This window comes from Carcharodon carcharias, chromosome 6, assembly GCF_017639515.1.
Source record: "Carcharodon carcharias isolate sCarCar2 chromosome 6, sCarCar2.pri, whole genome shotgun sequence".
Classification (NCBI taxonomy): domain Eukaryota; kingdom Metazoa; phylum Chordata; class Chondrichthyes; order Lamniformes; family Lamnidae; genus Carcharodon; species Carcharodon carcharias.
This window is the reverse complement of record NC_054472.1, coordinates 54,290-74,119: the sequence shown is the minus strand read 5'-3', so window position 1 is coordinate 74,119 and position 19,830 is coordinate 54,290.

The following is a 19,830-nucleotide window of genomic DNA, read 5'->3' as shown; positions in this document are numbered from 1 at the left end:
ACCCTGTCTCTGGGGAGAGGGGAGGGGGAGATGGTGCTGTTAGATGTCCCTGTGCCTGGGGAGAGGGGAGAGGGGTGATGGCGCTGTTAGATGTCCCTGTGCCTGGGGAGGGGGAGATGGCGCTGTTAGATGTCCCTGTGTCTGGGGAGAGGGGAGGGGGAGATGGCGGTGTTAGATATCCTTGTGACTGGGGAGGGGGAGATGGCGTTGTTAGATGTCCCTGTGCCTGGGGAGGGGGAGATGGCAGTGTTAGATGTCCCTGTGCCTGGGGAGGGGGAGATGGCGGTGTTAGATGTCCCTGTGTCTGGGGAGAGGGGAGGGGGAGATGGCGGTGTTAGATGTCCCTGTGACTGGGGAGGGGGAGATGGCGGTGTTAGATATCCCTGTGTCTGGGGAGGGGGCGATGGCGGTGTTAGATGTCCCTGTGTCTGGGGAGAATGGAGGGGGACATGGCGGTTTTAGATGTTTCTGTGCCTGTGGAGAGGGGAGGGGGAGTTGGCGGTGTTAGATGTCCCTGTGTCTGGGGAGAGGGGATTGGGAGATGGTGGTGTTTGATGTCCCTGTGTCTGAGGAGGGTCGGAGGGGGAGATGGCGGTGTCTTGATGTCCCTGTGCCTGAGTAGAGGGGTAGGGGTGATGGCGTTGTCAGATGTCCGTGTGTCTGGCGAGAATGTTGGGGTAGATGGCGGTGTTAGATATCCCTGTCCCTGGGGGAGTTGGAGGGGTTGATTGCAGTGTTAGATGTCTCTGTGCCTGGAGTGGGGGAGATGGCGGTTTTAGATGTCTCTGAGTCTGGCGAGAACGTTGTGGTAGATGGCGGTGATAGATGTCACTTTTGTGTGGGGGAGGGGGCGATGGCATTGTTAGTTGTCCCTGTGTCTGGGGAGAGGGGAGGGAGAGATTGCGGTGTTAGATGAACCTGTGTCTGGGGAGACGGTAGGGGGAGATCGTGGTGTTAGATGTCCCTGTGCCTGGGGAGACGGGACGGGGAGATTGCGGTGTTAGATGTCGCTGTGTCTGGGGAGAGGGGAGCGGGAGAAGGCGGTGTTAGATGTCCCTGTGCCTGGGGAGAGGGAGAAGGCGGTGTTAGATGTCACTGTGTCTGGGGAGAGGGGAGGGGTAGATGGCGGTGTTAGATGTCCCTGTGTCTGGGGAGAGGGGAGGGGGAGATGGCGGTGTTAGATGTCCCTGTGCCTGGGGAGGGGGAGATGGCGGTGTTAGATGTCCCTGTTCTGGGGAGGGGGTGATGGCGGTGTTAGATGTCCCTGTGTCTGGGGAGAGGGGAGGGGGAGATGGCGGTGTTAGATGTCCCTGTGTCTGGGGAGAGGGGAGGGGGCGATGGCGGTGTTAGATGTCCCTGTGTCTGGGGAGGGGGGAGGGGGAGATGGCGGTGTAAGATCTCCCTGTGTATGGGGAGAGGGGAGAGGGAGATGGCGCTGTTAGATGTCCCTGTGTCTGGGGGCGGGGGTGATTGCGGTGTTAGTTATCCCTATGTCTAGGGAGAGGGGCGGGGTAGATGTCGTTGTTAGATGGTCCTGTGTTTTCGGAAAGGGGAGGGGCAGATGATTCTGTTAGATGTCCCTGTGTCTGGGGAGGGGGAGATGGCGGTGTTAGATGTCCCTGTGCCTGGGGAGGGGGAGATGGTGGTGTTAGATGTCCCTGTGCCTGGGGAGGGGGCGATGGCGGTGTTAAATGTCCCTGTGCTTGGGGAGGGGGAGATGGTGGTGTTAGATGTCCCTGTGTCTGGGGAGAGGGGAGATGGCGGTGTTAGATGTCCCTGTGTCTGGGGAGAGGGGAGGGGGAGATGGCGGTGTTAGATGTCCCTGTGCCTTGGGAGGGGGAGACGGCGGTGTTAGATGTCCCTGTGCCTGCGGAGAGGGGAGGGGGAGATGGCGGTGTTAGATGTCCTTGTGTCTGGGGAGAGGGGAGGGGGAGATGGTGGTGTTAGATGTCCCTGTGCCTGGGGGAGAAGGGAGGGGTAGATCGCGGTGTTAGATGTCCCTGTGTCTGGGGGCGGGGGCGATTGCGGTGTTAGTTATCCCTATGGCTAGGGAGAGGGGCGGGGTAGATGTCATTGTTAGATGGTCCTGTGTGTGCGGAAAGGGGAGCGGGAGATGACTCTGTTAGATGTCCCTGTGTCTGAGGAGGTGGAGATGGCGATGTTAGAAGTCGCTTTGCCAGGGGTGTGGGAGATGGTGGTGTTAGACGTCCCTGTGCCTGGGGAGACGGTAGGGGGAGATCGTGGTGTTAGATGTCCCTGTGCCTGGGGGAGAGGGGAGGGGGAGATGGCGGTGTTAGATGTCCCTGTGCCTGGGGAGGGGGAGATGGCGGTGTTAGGTGTCCCTGTTCTGGGGAGGGGGTGATGGCGGTGTTAGATGTCCCTGTGTCTGGGGAGAGGGGAGGGGGCGATGGCGGTGTTAGATGTCCCTGTGTCTGGGGAGAGGTGAGGGGGAGATGGCGGTGTTAGATGTCCCTGTGTCTGGGGAGAGGGGAGGGGGAGATGGCGGTGTTAGATGTCCCTGTGTCTGGGGAGAGGGGAGGGGGCGATGGCGGTGTTAGATGTCCCTGTGTCTGGGGATGGGGGAGGGGGAGATGGCGGTGTAAGATCTCCCTGTGTCTGGGGAGAGGGGAGGGGGAGATGGCGGTGTTAGATGTCTCTGTGTCTGGGGAGAGGGGAGAGGCAGATGGCGGTGTTAGATGTCACTGTGCCTGGGGGAGAGAGGGTGGGGAGATGGCGGTGTTAGATGTCCCTGTGTCTGGGGAGAGGGGAGGGGGAGATGGCGGTGTTAGATGTTCCTGTGCCTGAGGAAATGGGAGATGGCGGTGTTAGATGTCCCTGTGTCTGGGGAGAGGGGAGTTGGAGATGGCGGTGTTAGATGTCCCTCTGCCTGGGGAGAGGGGTGTTGGAGATGACGGTGTTAGATGTCCCTGTGTCTGTGGTAAAGGGGAGACGGAGATGGCGGTTTTAGATCTCCCTGTGTCTGGGAAGAGGGGAGGGGGAGATGGCGGTGTTAGATGTCCCTGTGTCTGGGGAGGGGGAGGGGGAGATGGCGGTTTCAGATGTCCCTGTGTCTGGGGAGAGGGGCGGGGGAGATGGCGGTGTTAGATGTCCCTGTGTCTGGGGAGAGGGGAAGGGGAGATGGCGGTGTTAGATGTTCCTGTGCCTGAGGAGGGGGAGATGGCGGTGTTAGATGTCCCTCTGCCTGGAGAGAGGGGAGGGGGAGATGACGGTGTTAGATGTCCCTGTGTCTGTGGTAAAGGGGAGGCGGAGATGGCGGTTTTAGATCTCCCTGTGTCTGGGAAGAGGGGAGGGGGAGATGGCAGTGTTAGATGTCCCTGTGTCTGGGGAGGGGGAGGGGGAGATGGCGGTTTCAGATGTCCCTGTGTCTGGGGAGAGGGGCGGGGGAGATGGCGGTGTTAGATGTCCCTGTGTCTGGAGAGAGGGGAGGGGGAGATGGCGGTTTTAGCTGTCCCTGTGTCTGGGGAGAGGGGAGGGGGAGATGGCGTTGTTAGATGTTCCTGTGCCTGAGGAGGGGGAGATGGCGGTGTTAGATGTCCCTTTGCCTGGGGAGAGGGGAGGGGGAGATGACGGTGTTAGATGTCCCTGTGTCTGGGGAGAGGGGAGTTGGAGATGACGGTTTTAGATGTCCCTGTGTCTGGGAAGAGGGGAGGGGGAGATGGCGGTGTTAGATGTCCCTGTGTCTGGGGAGAGGGGAGGGGGAGATGGCGGTGTTAGATGTCTCTGTGTCTGGGGAGAGGGGATTGGGAGATGACGGTGTTAGATGTCCCTGTGTCTGGGGAGAGGGGAGATGGAGATGATGGTGTTAGATGTCCCTGTGTCTGGGGAGAGGGGAGGGGGAGACGGTGGTGTTAGTTGTCTCTGTGTCTGGGGAGAGGGGAGGGGGAGATGACGGTGTTAGATGTCCCTGTGTCTGGGGAGAGGGGAGGGCGAGATAGCGGTGTTAGATGTCCCTGTGCCTGGGGAGGGGGAGATGGCGGTGTTAGATATCCCTGTGTCTGGGGAGAGGGGAGGGGGAGATGGCGGTGTTAGATGTTCCTGTGTCTGGGGAGAGGGGAGGGAGAGATAGCAGTGTTAGATGTCCCTGTGTCTGGGGAGAGGGGAGGGGGAGATGGCAGTGCTTGATGTCCCTGTGTCTGGGGAGTGGGGAGGGGGAGATGGCGGTGTTAGATGTCACTGTGCCTTGTGAGTGGGAGATGGCAGTGTTTGATGTCCCTGTGCCTTGTGAGAGGGGAGAGGGAGATGGCGGTGTTAGATGTCACTGTGTCTGGGGAGAGGGAAGGGGGAGATCGCGGTGTTAGATGTCCCTGTGCCTGGGGAGGGGGAGATGGCAGTGTTAGATGTCCCTGTGCCTGAGGAGACGGGAGGGGGAGATGGCGGTGTTAGATATCCCTGTGTCTGGGGAGAGGGGAGGGGGGTGATGGCGGTTTTAGATGTCCCTGTGCCTGGGGAGAGGGGAGGGGGAGATGGCGGTGTTAGATGTCCCTGTGCCTGGGGGGAGGGGAGGGGGAGATGGCTGTGTTAGATGTCCCTGTGCCTGGTGAGAGGGGAGGGGGAGATGGCCGTGTTAGATGTCCCTGTGCCTGGGGTAGTGGGAGGGGGAGATTGCGGTGTTAGATGTCCCTGTGCCTGGAGTGGGGGAGATGGCGGTTTTAGATGTCTCTGAGTCTGGCGAGAACGTTGTGGTAGATGGCGGTGATAGATGTCACTTTTGTGTGGGGGAGGGGGCGATGGCATTGTTAGATGTCCCTGTGTCTGGGGAGAGGGGAGGGGGAGATTGCGGTGTTAGATGTCCCTGTGCCTGGGGAGAGGGGAGATGGCGGTGTCAGATGTCCCTGTGCCTGGGGAGGTGGAGATGGCGGTTATGGTGTCCCTGTGTCTGGGGAGAGGGGAGGGGGAGATGGCGGTGTTAGATGTCCCTGTGCCTGGGGAGGGGGAGATGGCGGTGTTAGATGTCCCTGTGCCTGCGGAGAGGGGAGGGGGAGATGGCGCTGTTAGATGTCCCTGTGCCTGGGGAGAGGGGAGGGTGAGATGGCGCTGTTAGATGTCCCTGTGCCTGGGGAGAGGGGATGGGGAGATGGTGGTGTTAGATGTCCCTGTGCCTGGGGGAGAGGGGAGTGGTAGATGGCGGTGTTAGATGTCCCTGTGCCTGGTGGAGAGGGGAGGGGGAGATGGTGGTGTTAGATGGCACTGTGTCTGGGGAGAGTGGAGGGGGAGATGGCGGTGTTAGATCTCCCTGTGCCTGGGGAGAGGGGAGAGGGAGATGCCGGTGTTAGATGTCACTGTGCCTGAAGGAGAGGGGAGGGGGAGATGGCGGTGTTAGATGTCCCTGTGTCTGAGGAGGGGTTGATTGCGGTGTTAGTTATCCCTATGTCTAGGGAGAGGGGCGGGGTAGATGTCGTTTTCAGATGGTCCTGTGTGTGCGGAAAGGGGAGGGGGAGATGGCGGTGTTAGATGTCGCAGTGTCTGGGGAGAGGGGAGGGGGAGATGGCGGTGTTAGATGTCCCTGTGTCTGGGGAGGGGGAGAGGGAGGTGCTAGATGTCCCTGTGCCTGGGGAGAGGGGAGGGGGAGATGGCGCTGTTAGATGTCCCTGTGCCTGGGGAGGGGGAGATGGCGCTGTTAGATGTCCCTGTGTCTGGGGAGAGGGGAGGGGATATGGCGGCGTTAGATATCCCTGTGACTGGGGAGGGGGAGATGGCGTTGTTAGATGTCCCTGTGCCTGGGCAGGGGGAGATGGCGGTGTTAGATGTCCCTGTGCCTGGGGAGGGGGAGATGGCGGTTAGATGTCCCTGTGTCTGGGGAGAGGGGAGGGGGAGATAGCGGTGTTAGATGTCCCTGTGTCTGGGGAGGGGGAGATGGCGGTGTTAGATGTCCCTGTGTCTGGGGAGGGGGAGATGGCGGTTTTAGATGTCCCTGTGTCTGGGGAGAAGGGAGGGGGAGATGGCGGTTTTAGATGTTCCTGTGCCTGTGGAGAGGGGAGGGGGAGATGGCGGTGTTAGATGTCCCTGTGCCTGGGGAGGGGGTGATGGCAGTGTTAGATGTCCCTGTGCCTGGGGAGAGGGGAGGGGGAGATGGCGGTGTTAGATGTCACTGTGTCTGGGGAGAGGGAAGGGGGAGATGGCGGTGTTAGATGTCCCTGTGTCTGGGGAGAGGGAGATGGTGGTGTTACATGTCCCTGTGTCTGTGGAGAGGGGAGGGGGCGATGGCGGTGTTAGATGTCCCTGTGCCTGGGGAGAGGGGAGGGGGAGATGGCGGTGTTAGATGTCCCGGTCTCAGGGGAGGGGGGAGGGGGAGATGGCGGTGTTAGATGTCCCTGTGTCTGGGGAGAGGGGTGGGGGAGAATGCGGTGTTAGATGTCCCTGTGCCTGGGGAGAGGGGAGATGGCGGTTTCAGATGTCCCTGTGCCTGGGGATTTGGAGATGGCGGTGTTAGATGTCCCTGTGTCTGGGGAGAGGGGAGGCGGAGATGGCGGTGTTAGATGTCCCTGTGCCTGGGGAGGGGGAGATGGCGGTGTTAGATGTCCCTGTGCCTGCGGAGAGGGGAGGGGGAGATGGCGGTGTTAGATGTCCCTGTGTCTGGGGAGAGGGGAGGGGGAGATGGCGGTGTTAGATGTCACTTTGCCTTGGGAGGTGGAGATGGTGGTGTTAGATGTCCCTTTGTCTGGGGAGGGGGTGATGGCGGTGTTAGATGTCCCTGTGTCTGGGGGAGAGGGGAGGGGTAGATGGCGGTGTTAGATGTTCCTGTGCATGGGGGAGAGGGGAGGGGGAGATGGCGGTGATAGATGTCCCTGTGTCTGGGGAGAGGGGAGGGGGAGATGGCGGTGTTAGATGTCCCTGTCTCTGGGGAGAGGAGAGGGGGAGATGGCGGTGTTAGATGTCCCTGTTTCTGGGGAGGGGGAGATGGCGGTCTTAGATGTCACTGTGTCTGGGGAGGGGGAGATGGCGGTGTTAGATGTCCCTGTGTCTGGGGGAGAGGGGAGGGGGAGATGGCGGAGTTAGATATCCCTGTGCCTGGGGGAGTTGGAGGGGGAGATTGCGGTGTTAGATGTCCCTGTGCCTGGGGAGAGGGGAGGGGGAGATGGCGGTGTTAGATGTCCCTGTGTCTGGGGAGAGGGAGATGGTGGTGTTACATGTCCCTGTGTCTGTGGAGAGGGGAGGGGGCTATGGCGGTGTTAGATGTCCCTGTGTCTGGAGAGAGGGGAGGGGTAGATGGCGGTGTTAGATGTCCCTGTGTCTGGGGGAAAGGGGAGGGGGATATGGCGGAGTTAGATATCCCTGTGCCTGGGGGAGTGGGAGTGGGAGATTGCGGTGTTAGATGTCCCTGTGCCTGGAGTGGGAGAGTTGGCGGTTTTAGATGACTCTGAGTCTGGCGAGAACGTTGTGGTAGATGGTGGTGATAGATGTCACTTTTGTGTGGGGGAGGGGGCGATGGCATTGTTAGATGTCCCTGTGTCTGGGGAGAGGGGAGGGGGAGATTGCGGTGTTAGATGTCCCTGTGTCTGGGGAGACGGGAGGGGGAGAATGCGGTGTTAGATGTCCCTGTGCCTGGGGAGAGGGGAGATGGCGGTGTCAGATGTCCCTGTGCCTGGGGAGGTGGAGATGGCGGTGTTAGATGTCCCTGTGTCTGGGGAGAGGGGTGGCGGAGATGGCGGTGTTAGATGTCCCTGTGCCTGGGGGAGAGGGGAAGGGTAGATGCCGGTGTTAAATGTCCCTGTGCCTGGGGGAGAGGGGAGGGGGAGATGGCGGTGTTAGATGTCACTGTGTCTGGGGCGAGGGGAGGGGTAGATGGCGGTGTTAGATGGCCCTATGTCTGGGTAGAGGGGAGGGGGAGATGGCGGTGTTAGATGTCACTTTGCCTTGGGAGGGGGAGATGGTGGTGTTAGATTTCCCTTTGTCTGGGGATGGGGTGATGGCGGTGTTAGATGTCCCTGTGTCTGGGGATAGGGGAGGGGGAGATAGCGGTGTTAGGTGTCCCTGTGCCTGGGGAGAGGGGAGGGGGAGATGGCGGTGTTAGATTTCCCTGTGCCTGGGGAGAGGGGAGGGGGAGATGGCGGTGTTAGATGTCCCTGTGCCTGGGGGAGAGTGGAGGGGTAGATGGCGGTGTTAGATGTCCCTGTGCATGGGGGAGAGGGAGAGGGGGAGATGGCGGTGTTAGATGTCCCTGTCTCTGGGGAGAGGAGAGGGGGAGATGGCGGTGTTAGATGTCCCTGTTTCTGGGGAGGGGGAGTTGGCGGTCTTAGATGTCCCTGTGTCTGGGGAGGGGGAGATGGCGGTGTTAGATGTCCCTGTGTCTGGGGGAGAGGGGTGGGGGAGATGGCGGAGTTAGATATCCCTGTGCCTGGGGAGTGGGAGGGGGAGATGGCGGTGTTAGATGTCCCTGTGCCTGCGGAGAAGGGAGGGGGAGATGTCGGTGTTAGATGTCCCTGTGTCTGGGGAGAGGGGAGTGGGAGATGGCGGTGTTAGATGTCCCTGTGCCCTGGGGAGAGGGGAGGGGGAGATGGCGGTGTTAAATGTCACTGTGTCTGGGGAGAGGGGAGGGGGAGATGGTGGTGTTAGATGTCCCTGTGTCTGGGGAGATGGGAGGGTGAGATGTCGGCTGTTAGTTGTCCCTAAGCCTGGGAGAGGGGACTGGGAGATGGTGGTGCTAGATGTCCCTGTGTCTTTTGGGGAGAGGGGAGGGTGTGATGGCGGTGTTAGTTGTCCCTGTGTCTGGGGAGGGGGAATTGAATGGCGGTGTTAGTGTCCCTATAGCTAGGGGACGGGCGGGGTAGATGTCGTTGTTAGATGGTCCTGTGTGTGGAAAGTGGAGTGGGAGATGACTCTGTTAGATGTCCCTGTGCCTGGGGAGACGGGACGGGGAGATGGCGGTGTTAGATGTCCTGTGTCTGGGGAGAGGGGGAGGGGGATATGGGGTGTTAGATGTCCCTGTGAATGGTGAGGGGGAGATGGCGGTGTTAGATGTCCCTGTGCCTGGGGAGGGGGAGATGGCGCTGTTCGATGTCCCTGTGTCTGGGGAGAGCGGAGGGGGAGATGGCGGTGTTAGATATCCCTGTGACTGGGGAGGGGAGATGGCGTTGTTAGATGTCCCTGTGCCTGTGGAGGGGGAGATGGCGGTGTTAGATATCCCTGTTACTGGGGAGGGGGAGATGGCGTTGTTAGATGTCCCTGTGCCTGGGGAGGTGGAGATGGCTGTTAGATGTCCCTGTGTCTGGGGAGAGGGGAGGGGGAGATGGCGGTATTAGATGTCCCTGTGTCTGGAGAGAGGGGACGGGGAGATGGCGGTGTTAGATGTCAGTGTGTCTGGGGAGAGGGGAGGGGAGATGGCGGTGTTAGATGTCCCTGTGTCTGGGGAGAGGGGAGGGGGAGATGGCGGTGTTAGATGTCCCTGTGCCTCGGGAGAGGGGAGGGGGCGACGGCGGTGTTAGATGGCCCTGTGTCTGGGGAGGGGGAGATGGCAGTGTTAGGTGTCCCTGTGTCTGGGGAGAGGGGAGGGGGAGATGGCGGTGTTAGATGTCGCTGTGTCTGGGGAGAGAGGAGGGGGAGATGGCGGTGTTAGATGTCACTGTGTCTGGGAGAGGGGAGGGGGAGATGGCGGTGTTAGATCTCCCTGTGCATGGGGAGAGGGGACGGGGAGATGGTTTTGTTAGATGTCCCTGTGTCTGGGTAGAGGGGAGGGGGAGATGGCGGTGTTAGATGTCCCTGTACCTGTGGAGAGGGGAGGGGGAGATGGCGCTGTTAGATGTCCCTGTGTCTGGGGAGAGGGGAGGGGGAGATGGCGGTGTTAGATGTCCCTGTGACTGGGGAGGGGGAGATGGCGTTGTTAGATGTCCCTGTGCCTGGGGAGGGGGAGATGGCGGTGTTAGATGTCCCTGTGCCTGGGGAGGGGGAGATGGCGGTGTTAGATGTCCCTGTGTCTGGGGAGAGGGGAGGGGGAGATGGCGGTGTTAGATGTCCCTGTGACTGGGGAGGGGGAGATGGCGGTGTTAGATATCCCTGTGTCTGGGGAGGGGGGCGATGGCGGTGTTAGATGTCCCTGTGTCTGGGGAGAATGGAGGGGGACATGGCGGTTTTAGATGTTTCTGTGCCTGTGGAGAGGGGAGGGGGAGTTGGCGGTGTTAGATGTCCCTGTGTCTGGGGAGAGGGGATTGGGTGATGGTGGTGTTTGATGTCCCTGTGTCTGAGGAGGGTCGGAGGGGGAGATGGCGGTGTCTTGATGTCCCTGTGCCTGAGTAGAGGGGTAGGGGTGATGGCTTTGTCAGATGTCCGTGTGTCTGGCGAGAATGTTGGGGAAGATGGCGGTGTTAGATATCCCTGTGCCTGGGGAGTTGGAGGGGTTGATTGCAGTGTTAGATGTCTCTGTGCCTGGAGTGGTGGAGATGGCGGTTTTAGATGTCTCTGAGTCTGGCGAGAACGTTGTGGTAGATGGCGGTGATAGATGTCACTTTTGTGTGGGGGAGGGGGCGATGGCATTGTTAGATGTCCCTGTGTCTGGGGAGAGGGGAGGGAGAGATTGCGGTGTTAGATGAACCTGTGTCTGGGGAGACGGTAGGGGGAGATCGTGGTGTTAGATGTCCCTGTGCCTGGGGAGACGGGACGGGGAGATTGCGGTGTTAGATGTCGCTGTGTCTGGGGAGAGGGGAGCGGGAGAAGGCGGTGTTAGATGTCCCTGTGCCTGGGGAGAGGGAGAAGGCGGTGTTAGATGTCACTGTGTCTGGGGAGAGGGGAGGGGTAGATGGCGGTGTTAGATGTCCCTGTGTCTGGGGAGAGGGGAGGGGGAGATGGCGGTGTTAGATGTCCCTGTGCCTGGGGAGGGGGAGATGGCGGTGTTAGATGTCCCTGTGTCTGGGGAGAGGGGAGGGGGAGATGGCGGTGTTAGATGTCCCTGTGTCTGGGGAGAGGGGAGGGGGAGATGGCGGTGTTAGATGTCCCTGTGTCTGGGGAGAGGGGAGGGGGAGATGGCGGTGTTAGATGTCCCTGTTCTGGGGAGGGGGGTGATGGCGGTGTTAGATGTCCCTGTGTCTGGGGAGAGGGGAGGGGGAGATGGCGGTGTTAGATGTCCCTGTGTCTGGGGAGAGGGGAGGGGGCGATGGCGGTGTTAGATGTCCCTGTGTCTGGGGAGGGGGGAGGGGGAGATGGCGGTGTAAGATCTCCCTGTGTATGGGGAGAGGGGAGGGGGAGATGGCTGTGTTAGATGTCTCTGTGTCTGGGGAGAGGGGAGAGGGAGATGGCGGTGTTAGATGTCACTGTGCCTGGGGGAGATGGGGTGGGGAGATGGCGGTGTTAGATGTCCCTGTGTCTGAGGAGGGGTTGATTGCGGTGTTAGTTATCCCTATGTCTAGGGAGAGGGGCGGGGTAGATGTCGTTGTTAGATGGTCCTGTATGTGCGGAAAGGGGAGGGGCAGATGATTCTGTTAGATGTCCCTGTGTCTGGGGAGGGGGAGATGGCGGTGTTAGATGTCCCTGTGCCTGGGGAGGGGGAGATGGTGGTGTTAGCTGTCCCTGTGCCTGGGGAGGGGGCGATGGCGGTGTTAAATGTCCCTGTGCTTGGGGAGGGGGAGATGGTGGTGTTAGATGTCCCTGTGTCTGGGGAGAGGGGAGATGGCGGTGTTAGATGTCCCTGTGTCTGGGGAGAGGGGAGGGGGAGATGGCGGTGTTAGATGTCCCTGTGCCTTGGGAGGGGGAGATGGCGGTGTTAGATGTCCCTGTGCCTGGGGAGGGGGAGATGGCGGTGTTAGATGTCCCTGTGCCTGCGGAGAGGGGAGGGGGAGATGGCGGTGTTAGATGTCCCTGTGTCTGGGGGCGGGGGCGATTGCGGTGTTAGTTATCCCTATAGCTAGGGAGAGGGGCGGGGTAGATGTCGTTGTTTGATGGTCCTGTGTGTGCGGAAAGGGGAGCGGGAGATGACTCTGTTAGATGTCCCTGTGTCTGGGGAGGGGGAGATGGCGGTGTTAGATGTCGCTTTGCCAGGGGAGGGGGAGATGGCGGCGTTAGATGTCCCTGTGCCTGGGGAGACGGTAGGGGGAGATCGTGGTGTTAGATGTCCCTGTGCCTGGGGAGACGGGACGGGGAGATTGCGGTGTTAGATGTCCCTGTGTCTGGGGAGGGGGAGATGGCGGTGTTAGATGTCACTGTGTCTGGGGAGAGGGGAGGGGGAGATGGCGGTGTTAGATGTCCCTGTGTCTGGGGAGAGGGGAGGGGGAGATGGCGGTGTTAGATGTCCCTGTGCCTGGGGAGGGGGAGATGGCGGTGTTAGATGTCCCTGTTCTGGGGAGGGGGTGATGGCGGTGTTAGATGTCCCTGTGTCTGGGGAGAGGGGAGGGGGAGATGGCGGTGTTAGATGTCCCTGTGTCTGGGGAGAGGTGAGGGGGAGATGGCGGTGTTAGATGTCCCTGTGTCTGGTGAGAGGGGAGGGGGAGATGGCGGTGTTAGATGTCCCTGTGTCTGGGGAGAGGGGAGGGGGCGATGGCGGTGTTAGATGTCCCTGTGTCTGGGGATGGGGGAGGGGGAGATGGCGGTGTAAGATCTCCCTGTGTATGGGGAGAGGGGAGGGGGAGATGGCGGTGTTAGATGTCTCTGTGTCTGGGGAGAGGGGAGAGGCAGATGGCGGTGTTAGATGTCACTGTGCCTGGGGGAGAGAGGGTGGGGAGATGGCGGTGTTAGATGTCCCTGTGTCTGCGGATGGGTTGATTACGGTGTTAGTTATCCCTATGTCTAGGGAGAGGGGCGGGGTAGATGTCGTTGTTAGATGGTCCTGTATGTGCGGAAAGGGGAGGGGCAGATGATTCTGTTAGATGTCCCTGTGTCTGGGGAGGGGGAGATGGCGGTGTTAGATGTCCCTGTGCCTGGGGAGGGGGTGATGGCGGTGTTAAATGTCCCTGTGCTTGGGGAGGGGGAGATGGTGGTGTTAGATGTCCCTGTGCCTGGGGAGAGGGGAGGGGGAGATGGCGGTGTTAGATGTCCCTGTGCCTGGGCAGAGGGGAGGGGGAGATGGCGGTGTTAGATTTTCCTGTGTCTGAGGAGGGGCAGATGGCGGTGTTAGATGTCCCTGTGTCTGGGGAGAGGGGAGTTGGAGATGGCGGTGTTAGATGTCCCTGTGTCTGGGGAGAGTGGAGGGGGAGATGGCGTTGTTAGATGTCCCTGTGTCTGGGGAGGGGGAGGGGGAGATGGCGGTTTCAGATGTCCCTGTGTCTGTGGAGAGGGGAGGGGGAGATGGCGGTGTTAGATGTCCCTGTGCCTGGGGAGAGTGGAGGGGGAGATGGCGGTGTTAGATGTCCCTGTGTCTGGGGAGAGGGGAGGGGGAGATGTTGGTGTTAGATGTCCCTGTGTCTGGTGAGTGGGGAGGGGTAGATGGCGGTGTTAGATGTCCCTGTGCCTGGGGAGGGGGAGATGTCGGTGTTAGATGTCCCTGTGTCTGGTGAGTGGGGAGGGGGATATGGCGGTGTTAGATGTCCCTGTGTCTGGGGAGTGGGGAGGGGGAGATGGCGGTGTTAGATGTCCCTGTGTCTGGTGAGTGGGGAGGGGGAGATGGCGTTGTTAGATATCCTTGTGTCTGTGGAGAGCGGAGGGCGAGATGGCCGTGTTAGATGTCCCTGTGTCTGGGGTAAAGAGGAATGCGGATATGGCGATGTTAGATGTCCCTGTGTCTGGGGAGAGGGGAGGGGGAGATGGGGGTGTTAGATGTCCCTTTGCCTGGGGTGGGGGAGATGGCGGTGTTAGATGTCCCTGTGTCTGGGGAGAGGGGAGGTGGAGATGGCGGTGTTAGATGTCCCTGTGTCTGGGGAGAGGGGAGGGGGAGATGTTGGTGTTAGATGTCCCTGTGTCTGGTGAGTGGGGAGGGGTAGATGGCGGTGTTAGATGTCCCTGTGCCTGGGGAGGGGGAGATGTCGGTGTTAGATTTCCCTGTGTCTGGTGAGTGGGGAGGGGTAGATGGCGGTGTTAGATGTCCCTGTGTCTGGGGAGTGGGGAGGGGGAGATGGCGGTGTTAGATGTCCCTGTGTCTGGGGAGAGGGGAGGTGGCGATGGCGGTGTTAGATGTCCCTGTGTCTGGTGAGTGGGGAAGGGGAGATGGCGTTGTTAGATATCCTTGTGTCTGTGGAGAGGGGAGGGGGAGATGGCCATGTTAGATGTCCCTGTGTCTGGGGTAAAGGGGAGGCGGAGATGGCGGTGTTAGATGTCCCTGTGTCTGGGGAGAGGGGAGGGGGAGATGGCGGTGTTAGATGTCCCTGTGCCTGGGAAGGGGGAGATGGCGCTGCTTGATGTCCCTGTGCCTGGGGAGGGGGAGATGGCGGTGTTAGATGTCCCTGTGTCTGGGGAGAGGGGAGTGGGAGTTGGCGGTGTTAGATGTCCCTGTGCCTGGGGAGAGGGGATGGGGAGAAGGCTGTGTTAAATGTCACTGTGCCTGTGGGAGAGGGGAGGGGGAGATGGCGGTGTTAGATGTCCCTGTGTCTGGGGAGAGGGGAGGGGGAGATGGCGGTGTTAGATGTTCCTGTGCCTGAGGAATGGGAGATGGCGGTGTTAGATGTCCCTGTGTCTGGGGAGAGGGGAGTTGGAGATGGCGGTGTTAGATGTCCCTCTGCCTGGGGAGAGGGGTGTTGGAGATGACGGTGTTAGATGTCCCTGTGTCTGTGGTAAAGGGGAGACGGAGATGGCGGTTTTAGATCTCCCTGTGTCTGGGGAGAGGGGAGGGGGAGATGGCGGTTTCAGATGTCCCTGTGTCTGGGGAGAGGGGCGGGGGAGATGGCGGTGTTAGATGTCCCTGTGTCTGGGGAGAGGGGAAGGGGAGATGGCGGTGTTAGATGTCCCTGTGTCTGGGGAGAGGGGAGGGGGAGATGGCAGTGTTAGATGTTCCTGTGCCTGAGGAGGGGGAGATGGCGGTGTTAGATCTCCCTGTGCCTGGGGAGAGGGGAGAGGGAGATGCCGGTGTTAGATGTCACTGTGCCTGAAGGAGAGGGGAGGGGGAGATGGCGGTGTTAGATGTCCCTGTGTCTGAGGAGGGGTTGATTGCGGTGTTAGTTATCCCTATGTCTAGGGAGAGGGGCGGGGTAGATGTCGTTTTCAGATGGTCCTGTGTGTGCGGAAAGGGGAGGGGGAGATGGCGGTGTTAGATGTCGCAGTGTCTGGGGAGAGGGGAGGGGGAGATGGCGGTGTTAGATGTCCCTGTGTCTGGGGAGGGGGAGAGGGAGGTGCTAGATGTCCCTGTGCCTGGGGAGAGGGGAGGGGGAGATGGCGCTGTTAGATGTCCCTGTGCCTGGGGAGGGGGAGATGGCGCTGTTAGATGTCCCTGTGTCTGGGGAGAGGGGAGGGGATATGGCGGCGTTAGATATCCCTGTGACTGGGGAGGGGGAGATGGCGTTGTTAGATGTCCCTGTGCCTGGGCAGGGGGAGATGGCGGTGTTAGATGTCCCTGTGCCTGGGGAGGGGGAGATGGCGGTTAGATGTCCCTGTGTCTGGGGAGAGGGGAGGGGGAGATAGCGGTGTTAGATGTCCCTGTGTCTGGGGAGGGGGAGATGGCGGTGTTAGATGTCCCTGTGTCTGGGGAGGGGGAGATGGCGGTTTTAGATGTCCCTGTGTCTGGGGAGAAGGGAGGGGGAGATGGCGGTTTTAGATGTTCCTGTGCCTGTGGAGAGGGGAGGGGGAGATGGCGGTGTTAGATGTCCCTGTGCCTGGGGAGGGGGTGATGGCAGTGTTAGATGTCCCTGTGCCTGGGGAGAGGGGAGGGGGAGATGGCGGTGTTAGATGTCACTGTGTCTGGGGAGAGGGAAGGGGGAGATGGCGGTGTTAGATGTCCCTGTGTCTGGGGAGAGGGAGATGGTGGTGTTACATGTCCCTGTGTCTGTGGAGAGGGGAGGGGGCGATGGCGGTGTTAGATGTCCCTGTGCCTGGGGAGAGGGGAGGGGGAGATGGCGGTGTTAGATGTCCCGGTCTCAGGGGAGGGGGGAGGGGGAGATGGCGGTGTTAGATGTCCCTGTGTCTGGGGAGAGGGGTGGGGGAGAATGCGGTGTTAGATGTCCCTGTGCCTGGGAGAGGGGAGATGGCGGTTTCAGATGTCCCTGTGCCTGGGGAGCGGGAGATGGCGGTGTTAGAGGTCCCTGTGTCTGTGGAGAGGGGAGGTGGTGATGGCGGTGTTAGATGTCCCTGTGCCTGGGGAGGGGGAGATGGCGGTGTTAGATGTCCCTGTGCCTGCGGAGAGGGGAGGGGGAGATGGCGGTGTTAGATGTCCCTGTGTCTGGGGAGAGGGGAGGGTGAGATGGCGGTGTTAGATGTCACTTTGCCTTGGGAGGTGGAGATGGTGGTGTTAGATGTCCCTTTGTCTGGGGAGGGGGTGATGGCGGTGTTAGATGTCCCTGTGTCTGGGGGAGAGGGGAGGGGTAGATGGCGGTGTTAGATGTTCCTGTGCATGGGGGAGAGGGGAGGGGGAGATGGCGGTGATAGATGTCCCTGTGTCTGGGGAGAGGGGAGGGGGAGATGGCGGTGTTAGATGTCCCTGTCTCTGGGGAGAGGAGAGGGGGAGATGGCGGTGTTAGATGTCCCTGTTTCTGGGGAGGGGGAGATGGCGGTCTTAGATGTCACTGTGTCTGGGGAGGGGGAGATGGCGGTGTTAGATGTCCCTGTGTCTGGGGGAGAGGGGAGGGGGAGATGGCGGAGTTAGATATCCCTGTGCCTGGGGGAGTTGGAGGGGGAGATTGCGGTGTTAGATGTCCCTGTGCCTGGGGAGAGGGGAGGGGGAGATGGCGGTGTTAGATGTCCCTGTGTCTGGGGAGAGGGAGATGGTGGTGTTACATGTCCCTGTGTCTGTGGAGAGGGGAGGGGGCTATGGCGGTGTTAGATGTCCCTGTGTCTGGAGAGAGGGGAGGGGTAGATGGCGGTGTTAGATGTCCCTGTGTCTGGGGGAAAGGGGAGGGGGATATGGCGGAGTTAGATATCCCTGTGCCTGGGGGAGTGGGAGTGGGAGATTGCGGTGTTAGATGTCCCTGTGCCTGGAGTGGGAGAGTTGGCGGTTTTAGATGACTCTGAGTCTGGCGAGAACGTTGTGGTAGATGGTGGTGATAGATGTCACTTTTGTGTGGGGGAGGGGGCGATGGCATTGTTAGATGTCCCTGTGTCTGGGGAGAGGGGAGGGGGAGATTGCGGTGTTAGATGTCCCTGTGTCTGGGGAGACGGGAGGGGGAGAATGCGGTGTTAGATGTCCCTGTGCCTGGGGAGAGGGGAGATGGCGGTGTCAGATGTCCCTGTGCCTGGGGAGGTGGAGATGGCGGTGTTAGATGTCCCTGTGTCTGGGGAGAGGGGTGGCGGAGATGGCGGTGTTAGATGTCCCTGTGCCTGGGGGAGAGGGGAAGGGTAGATGCCGGTGTTAAATGTCCCTGTGCCTGGGGGAGAGGGGAGGGGGAGATGGCGGTGTTAGATGTCACTGTGTCTGGGGCGAGGGGAGGGGTAGATGGCGGTGTTAGATGGCCCTATGTCTGGGTAGAGGGGAGGGGGAGATGGCGGTGTTAGATGTCACTTTGCCTTGGGAGGGGGAGATGGTGGTGTTAGATTTCCCTTTGTCTGGGGATGGGGTGATGGCGGTGTTAGATGTCCCTGTGTCTGGGGATAGGGGAGGGGGAGATAGCGGTGTTAGGTGTCCCTGTGCCTGGGGAGAGGGGAGGGGGAGATGGCGGTGTTAGATTTCCCTGTGCCTGGGGAGAGGGGAGGGGGAGATGGCGGTGTTAGATGTCCCTGTGCCTGGGGGAGAGTGGAGGGGTAGATGGCGGTGTTAGATGTCCCTGTGCATGGGGGAGAGGAGAGGGGGAGATGGCGGTGTTAGATGTCCCTGTCTCTGGGGAGAGGAGAGGGGGAGATGGCGGTGTTAGATGTCCCTGTTTCTGGGGAGGGGGAGTTGGCGGTCTTAGATGTCCCTGTGTCTGGGGAGGGGGAGATGGCGGTGTTAGATGTCCCTGTGTCTGGGGGAGAGGGGTGGGGGAGATGGCGGAGTTAGATATCCCTGTGCCTGGGGGAGTGGGAGGGGGAGATGGCGGTGTTAGATGTCCCTGTGCCTGCGGAGAAGGGAGGGGGAGATGTCGGTGTTAGATGTCCCTGTGTCTGGGGAGAGGGGAGTGGGAGATGGCGGTGTTAGATGTCCCTGTGCCTGGGGAGAGGGGAGGGGGAGATGGCGGTGTTAAATGTCACTGTGTCTGGGGAGAGGGGAGGGGGAGATGGTGGTGTTAGATGTCCCTGTGTCTGGGGAGATGGGAGGGTGAGATGTCGCTGTTAGTTCTCCCTAAGCCTGGGGAGAGGGGACTGGGAGATGGTGGTGCTAGATGTCCCTGTGTCTTTTGGAGAGGGGAGGGTGTGATGGCGGTGTTAGTTGTCCCTGTGTCTGGGGAGGGGTTGAATGCGGTGTTAGTTATCCCTATAGCTAGGGAGACGGGCGGGGTAGATGTCGTTGTTAGATGGTCCTGTGTGTGCGGAAAGTGGCGCGGGAGATGACTCTGTTAGATGTCCCTGTGCCTGGGGAGACGGGACGGGGAGATGGTGGAGTTAGATGTCCCTGTGCCAGGGGAGGGGGAGATGGCGGTGTTAGATGTCCCTGTTCTGGGGAGGGGGAGATGGCGCTGTTAGATGTCCCTGTGCCTGGGGAGAGGGGAGGGGGAGTTGGCGGTGTTAGATGTCCCTGTGCCTGGGGAGAGGGGGGAGGCATATGGCGGTTTTAGATGTCCCTGTGTCTGGGGAGAGGGGAGGGGGAGATGGCGGTGTAAGATCTCCCTGTGTCTGGGGAGAGGGGAGAGGGAGATGGCGGTGTTAGATGTCCCTGTGTCTGGGGAGGGGGTGATTGCGGTGTTAGTTATCCCTATGTCTAGGGAGAGGGGCGGGGTAGATGTCGTTGTTAGATGGTCCTGTGTGTGCGGAAAGGGGAGGGGCTGATGATTCTGTTAGATGTCCCTGTGTCTGGGGAGTGGGAGATGGCGGTGTTAGATGTCCCTGTGCCTGGGGAGGGGGAGATGGTGGTGTTAGATGTCCCTGTGCCTGGGGAGGGGGAGATGGCGGTGTTAGATATCCCTGTGCCTGGGGAGAGGGGAGGGGGAGATGTCGGTGTTAGATGTCCCTGTGTCTGGGGAGAGGGGAGGGGGAGATGGCAGTGTTAGATGTCCCTGTGCCTGGCGAGAGGGGAGGGGGAGATGGCAGTGTTAGATGTCCCTGTGTCTGGCGAGAGGGGAGGGGGAGATGGCGGTGTTAGATGTCCCTGTGTCTGGGGAGAGGGGAGGGGGAGATGGCGTTGTTAAATGTCACTGTGCCTGTGGTAGAGGGGAGGGGGAGATGGCGGTGTTAGATGTCCCTGTGTCTGGGGAGAGGGGAGGGGGAGATGGCGGTGTTAGTTGTCCCTGTGTCTGGGGAGAGGGGAGGGGGAGATGGCGGTGTTAGATGTCCCTGTGTCTGGGGAGGGGGAGGGGGAGATGGCGGTTTCAGATGTCCCTGTGTCTGGGGAGAGGTGCGGGGGACATGGCGGTGTTAGTTGTCCCTGTGTCTGGGGTGAGGGGTGGCGGTGATGGCGGTGTTAGATGTCCCTGTGCCTGAGGAGAGCGGAGATGGCGGTGTTAGATGTCCCTGTGTCTGGGGAGAGGGGAGGGGGAGATGGCGGTGTTAGATGTCCCTGTGTCTGGGGAGGGGGATGGGGAGATGGCGGTTTCAGATGTCCCTGTGTCTGGGGAGAGGTGCGGGGGAGATGGCGGTGATAGATGTCCCTGTGTCTGGGGAGAGGGGAGGGGGAGATGGCGGTGTTAGATGTCCCTGTGTCTGGGGAGAGGGGAGGGGGAGTTGGCGGTGTTAGATGTTCCT